Below are 6,000 nucleotides of genomic sequence, written 5' to 3'. Positions count from 1 at the left end.
GGATCTTATACTCAATAAAGGAGGCAAGTCTATTTTTTTTCCCATCTACCACCCTCACATATTGAGCATTGAAAATGTTTTCAGTGTTTGTTTCTCTTTTTCAAGGTTCTGCTCAATGGATGTTTTGAATGATAGGAGAGGGAATAGAGGGTGGCGAGAGCAGAGGCCGAAGAGGAGGAGTAAAAAGAGGAGTAAAATCAGCCTTTGCCCTGCAGTTTGGTATGACACTCATTATCTGAAGTGGGCCATTCTGAGAAAGGAGGAGGTTGCCTGTCACAACAGATGTTGATTATACAAAACAGGGTAGTTTGGAAGGATGCGTGAATAAAACACAAGCTCGCTCGCTCACACACACACACACACACACACACACACACACACACACACACACACACACACACACACACACACACACACACACACACACACACACACACACACACAGGGTTATTGTTGGTGCTTTGTCACCAGTCTTAATTGATTGTAATCACCATTCCTTCTTGGCAAACCTCCCCTGTTCTTGAAGTACAGGTTATTGCTCATTATCTAAGATGGCATGGACCTACGATAATCTATCAACAATAACAATGGGACTGCATGTTTTCTTCCCTCTTTAATCTTGCACCTGGAAGTATTTTTGGGTCCAGCTCATTTCTGAAATGATATACCATAGACTGAGACAATTCAACTTTTACAGTTTGCTGTAGAGCCCTACACTTCTTTCTCAAAGATAGTTCAGTGCCGAATTAGACAATTATGGTGCCAACTGTGACATTACTTTTGAATGAGATAATTTGTTCTCATTTATTCAAAATGGGATTTCCAGAGCATAAACCAGCATAATTTATTCTTTTTCATACAGGCCTAGAATTGCCAATTGCCAGTGCCTGGCAGAGAAATGAAGGCCTCATCATGACCAAATGGTGGCACTGTAGCCTTACAAATGTAGACCTGCCTTCTCATGGCCATGCTGTCGGACTAATTCCAATCCAAGGTTTGAAAAGCACTTGTCTGCTCTAAATTGTTCTTATAAAGAGCTTGGAAATACTTGACTTTTCTCCTTATGTGGTTATGGATTTCCTTTTTGTACAATTAAGTGCCATTAAAAGCTAATGTATCCTGTTAGGTTAGATAGGTGTTGGGGTGGACAGTGGTACAGTTATCCATCCGCATATTGTGAATAGGAGCCCACTCTCTGGGCATTTTTTGAAATCTATATTGGACCATTCAGAAACTTCAGGATCAAAAGGGAAATGTCCACAGGGCTGCCGAATTTTCTGGCTGTGAGACCACCCACAGCCGCTAAACATAGATGAGCTATAGAGCAATGAAATGATGAAACAAAACCAATCTGTTTGACTCAACCAGGCCCACAAACGTGTTTAATACAAAAACCTTTCTTAGTTTTCTGTTCACAATTTTTTGTTAGCCCTTAGAAGTAATCATGAAAATAATTTTTTGATCAATTGCATTAAATACATGTCATTAATTAAATACATTTTAGGTTCACTGTTATATTATAGTATATTGTATAAAGTATTATATTGGAAACCCCTTATTGAGTCATTTGGTAACAGCCGTTTCTACAAATACGGCAAAAACAAGAGCCTGCAATTTGACATGACAGCTCCCACCAGGGGTCGTCATGGTGCCCTTAACCACCAAGGTTATCTCACAATTAACAAGTTCAAAGCACAATGTTTATAATTGTAGAGCCTCTTCCTTTTATTTTTGAATGCTGAAAATGTGTGCCTTTTTTTCTATATAACAAAATGAGGAAACACATTGCGTTTCCATACTAAATTCTTTACGTCTTATTTTTCAGACACAAATATTAAGCTCTGCATATGGATATAAGCAATTCCCGAACCTGGTGTTTGTAATGCACACTGTAGTTTGGAGCACATCTCCATAGAGGTTAATGAGGGGGCACTCTGAAGTAATTAAAGCAAGAGCATTATAAGGCAGCAGTTTCACATAAGGCACTCATAGCAGCATAACCCATACTTAATTAAAACTCTTTGCTGACAGCATTCTGTATCTTCTCAGGTAATCTGCTGTGAAATTAATAAGTAAGGAGAATTGAATGACTAATGTTGGCAAAGAAAGGCAATTTTTTTTCACGCAGTATGCATGACAGGGGTCTCTATCAGGAATGTGTGATCCTTATTGTGCTGAAAAATACTTCTTCAGGTTTTCACCGTAATCTGATTCCAATTTCACTTATGGTGTGACACCTTAGCAACAAGCAAGGAGGACGTTTAATTGAAATGTCCATGCTTTTAATTGGATTCTGTTAAGATGTGAAATTACCTCCTGAATTACAGTCTTGTACCTTTAAATGCTGATATAGAATGGTTTCCAGCGGTGATCAGTTAAGGAGATGAAATAATGCCTCCGTACAGTTTAGCGCTTGAGAGACATTGTGGCATGCTCCTAGTAGCATGCATGGGATTCTATCTTCTTTTCTTCTGGTGATATTTCTTTATCAAACTCCAATATTTTACAATCACGGTATACACTGCTCTTTGTCATGATACTGTATTTAGACCCACGAAGGCCTATTACCAATCATACTGTGGCTGCTAGATATCCATTGCAAGGCAAGTGAACCAGGCATTCATGATATCAAAGTTAAGCTGAAGGTGTTAGCATTCAGCTCTGACATGTTCCGGTAAAGTGTGGGTGGTAGGCAGCAAAGCTTCCTTCACCTCCTTGAGGGTTGTGCTCTTCCAACCTCCTATATTGAGATTTGTCAATTTTTCCCATTCTTGGACCCGTGTCACCCTGCGGTGGCTGCGCAAAACATCCCTGCCTCCTCCACCAACATCCATGACCCCCTCTGATAAGCTTGGAGTTCATCCCTTTCACTGATTAGTTTGCTGGCAGATTGAATGCCCATGTCTACAGCCCTGTGTCACCCCAGCTGGCTCTACCTGTGTGTGGTTGGATCAGCAGGTGGCTGGCACACTGTACAGCATGATACTGAAACCATTATTTATACATAACAGTTCGGCTCAGCAAAGCCACGTTTCCTGCTTTGGGGAAATAACCACCTTGGTTATTTCATAATTCAGAAAAAAAGTAGATTATGCCTTGATTTATTCTAGGGATGCACAGTTTGGGAATAGCTTGCAAAAATGTTATGTGTGATTCTAGGATTCATATTCAGTGTAAGAGTGAGGATCCGAAAAAATGTGAGGTCATTAGTAACTCCTCTGTCCAAATCCCCTCTTTTCAGTATACTGTGTGCGTATGTGTGTGTTTGTTTGTTTACCGTGCCACGGTTGGCCCAAGTTGGAGCCACAGGAGTGTGAAATAACAAGCACAAGAGGGATTTCACGCCTTGACAGAGCTGAAAAGGTATGTTTTTGTCAGACAACTAAGTCCATTTCCATCCCGACAAACTTTGTTTACTTCCCACTAGTCACTGCCTACCTATTTTCAAAAAACAAAAACAAAAACATACAATTAAACGGAAAAATTATATATGGGTTCCCACGGGTATAGTGTGTCCAGGTTTGCTTATGCCACAACTCTGGCCTGTTTTATCGCTGTTATCAGTGGCACACTGTGCATCATTAGAAGAAGACAAACAGCTCAGTTTCTTTTTGGGGGGCAGACCTGCTGACAGAAAATCAATGCGCGGTTTCCCATGAGCACCTAATTAGCTGGACACTTGTGCACTGTTGAAACACGGACCAGATCTCTTTGTCTGCTGAGTCGATCAGGTGAAATGCATTAGAGACACCTTCAGAGCTGATAAAGTGTCAGAGAGGTGAGGAGTAAACACACAAGTGACACTTATGGTCTAGCACGTCTCACAACCACTATATTCTTTGGCAGATTTGATTTGAACTTCGTCCACGCCACCGAAGCATTTCACACTGAGGGCAATATATGTTTATCAAGTAAGCTTTCTTATCTCACAAACACCTCCAGTGATATTTGTAAAAGTCAGTTGGCTATAATAACACAGGGTCAGGAAACAAGTGCTGAGTATATAGAATAAAAATAGAAAAGTTGAGTGCCGTGCAGAAGGCAGTTTTTCTGCATAGCTCTGACTCAATTGGTCTCTCACTAGAAATTGTAAACATTCAATAAAAAGGAAAAAGCTGGGTAAAAAAAAAAGAAAAAAAATCTAAAATGTCCAATCCTATTCTATAACCTGTTAGAGTGACACTTGCGCATTTCCACTATGGACAAGGTGGCAGTACAAATGCAGATAAACGAAGGGGAATAAAAGGGACTTCTCATGACAAACTTTCTGGAAATGTCAGCCTTTCATGCTTTTGAGAAGACCTATTTCATATCTATTACAGCAGGCATTCTGTGTCCGATATTTCAGATTTGAGTCCTCCCCGCACTGCAAATCCTCTGCCAATCTTCTGCCCTTAAGAATCTCTGCCAGCCCCGATGCATTATTCCCCCTACCTCCTCTCTCCCCCTTTTGATGTGACAGAACAAACCGCGACCTATTAGGATTAAGGCTTTGAAAAGATCTTTGAAGCCGCTCAAGGTTCCTTTAAACTGGGGAATGACAATATGAGCTGTGTGGCAGCAGATGCTGAATGGAGTGATTGCTAGTCCTCCTCAGCAAGGTCTGCTGTCACACAACACATAGGCATACAAACACTCACACATGCGCGTGCGTTCGTGAGTGCACGTACACACAAACAACTCACAGCATCCGTCCTTTACCCAAAGCACTGCAGTTGTCTTTTGCAATACATGTATTGTGCTCACAAATGCAGATTTGGTTCCAGCATTTTCATTTTTTTTTGCAATGTTTTGCTGTCAATTGTCAGAGCTGAGTTTGGCTCCAAGCCTTTGCTGTATCTGAACTGTTGCCCAGGATGAAAACAAACAAAAATGAAAATTCCTTGTATTTTTTCCTAAAATGATCTGTTTCTGTTTAGGACACAGTCATGTCATGCATCATCGGAGGCAGGATGCTGAAATGTGAAGGACGGGGTAAACACGGAAAGACGTGGGCTGCTGGAAACAGACATGAAAGAGAGAAGTCGTAACCCACTTGTGTGTGCTAACGTTGTCTGTATGAGTGCGTGCGAATGAGAGTTTTGTGTCTACTTAAAAACATAATGGCATGCTGTGGGAGCAGTTTATCTGGCAGCATATTAAAGGAGTTCAAGGTGTCCCACTTTTCAGCGCAAAGATTCTCAAAAGCACAGAAGTATTTTCATTTTATCATTTTTTTTTTTTACGATGCCTCAACACTGACAGAGCATCTGATGATACTGAAATGCCGCACTGACGCAAAGGAGAGCAAATTAAGTAAAAATGACATCCTGAATGCTACCTATACACTTTACTTCAGTCGCACAGACATGGCAGAGTGCAAGTACCATTGCTAGGCATCTGCTACAATCAAAAAAGAATTTAGCTTTCTTTTATCTAATCACTTCTCTGAATATCCCTTATCATACCTGCCTCGCCCCCCGAGGTAGCCAAGGACAGATATATCAAATATTCAAACTGGGTGATTCCTAGAGAGATTTATCGTGGACAATTTCACAGGCGATCCTATTTAGATATTCACTGTCTGTTTTACATTGGTGTCTGGGGTTAAACATGCCCCAGTGTGAGATGTCACTGAGAGACAGTCAATGTACAGATAGCTGGTCTGTGGAGAAATGAAGCCATGGGACACAGAGGGTAAAGGCTTCTCAGTGCACAGTCAGAGAGACAAGTTCTCAGGGAGCTGCCACCATAGAGCACATATTGATCTGCCATTGCATCTTATCTGTGTGACTCTAGATTAAAATGCTCAACATTGGCTCTCCCTCTCTCTCTCTGCCAGGCTGAAGGCCTTTTCTATATCCCTGAGTGGAGGAGCTCTAATCTCCCCATGAAGTATTGGGAGCCTATCACTGGCAGAAAAACACACAGTTCTCACTGCAGAAAAAAGGGGAGCTCAGAAATTAAACTGCTTAAAAATGCTCCCCATCTACAAATTAACTGGAATGATAATCGGGTTTG

The sequence above is a fragment of the Perca fluviatilis genome, chromosome 20 (assembly GCF_010015445.1).
Source record: "Perca fluviatilis chromosome 20, GENO_Pfluv_1.0, whole genome shotgun sequence".
Classification (NCBI taxonomy): Eukaryota; Metazoa; Chordata; class Actinopteri; order Perciformes; family Percidae; genus Perca; species Perca fluviatilis.
The sequence above is the reverse complement of the archived record's forward strand: the minus strand, read 5'-3'. Positions refer to the sequence as shown.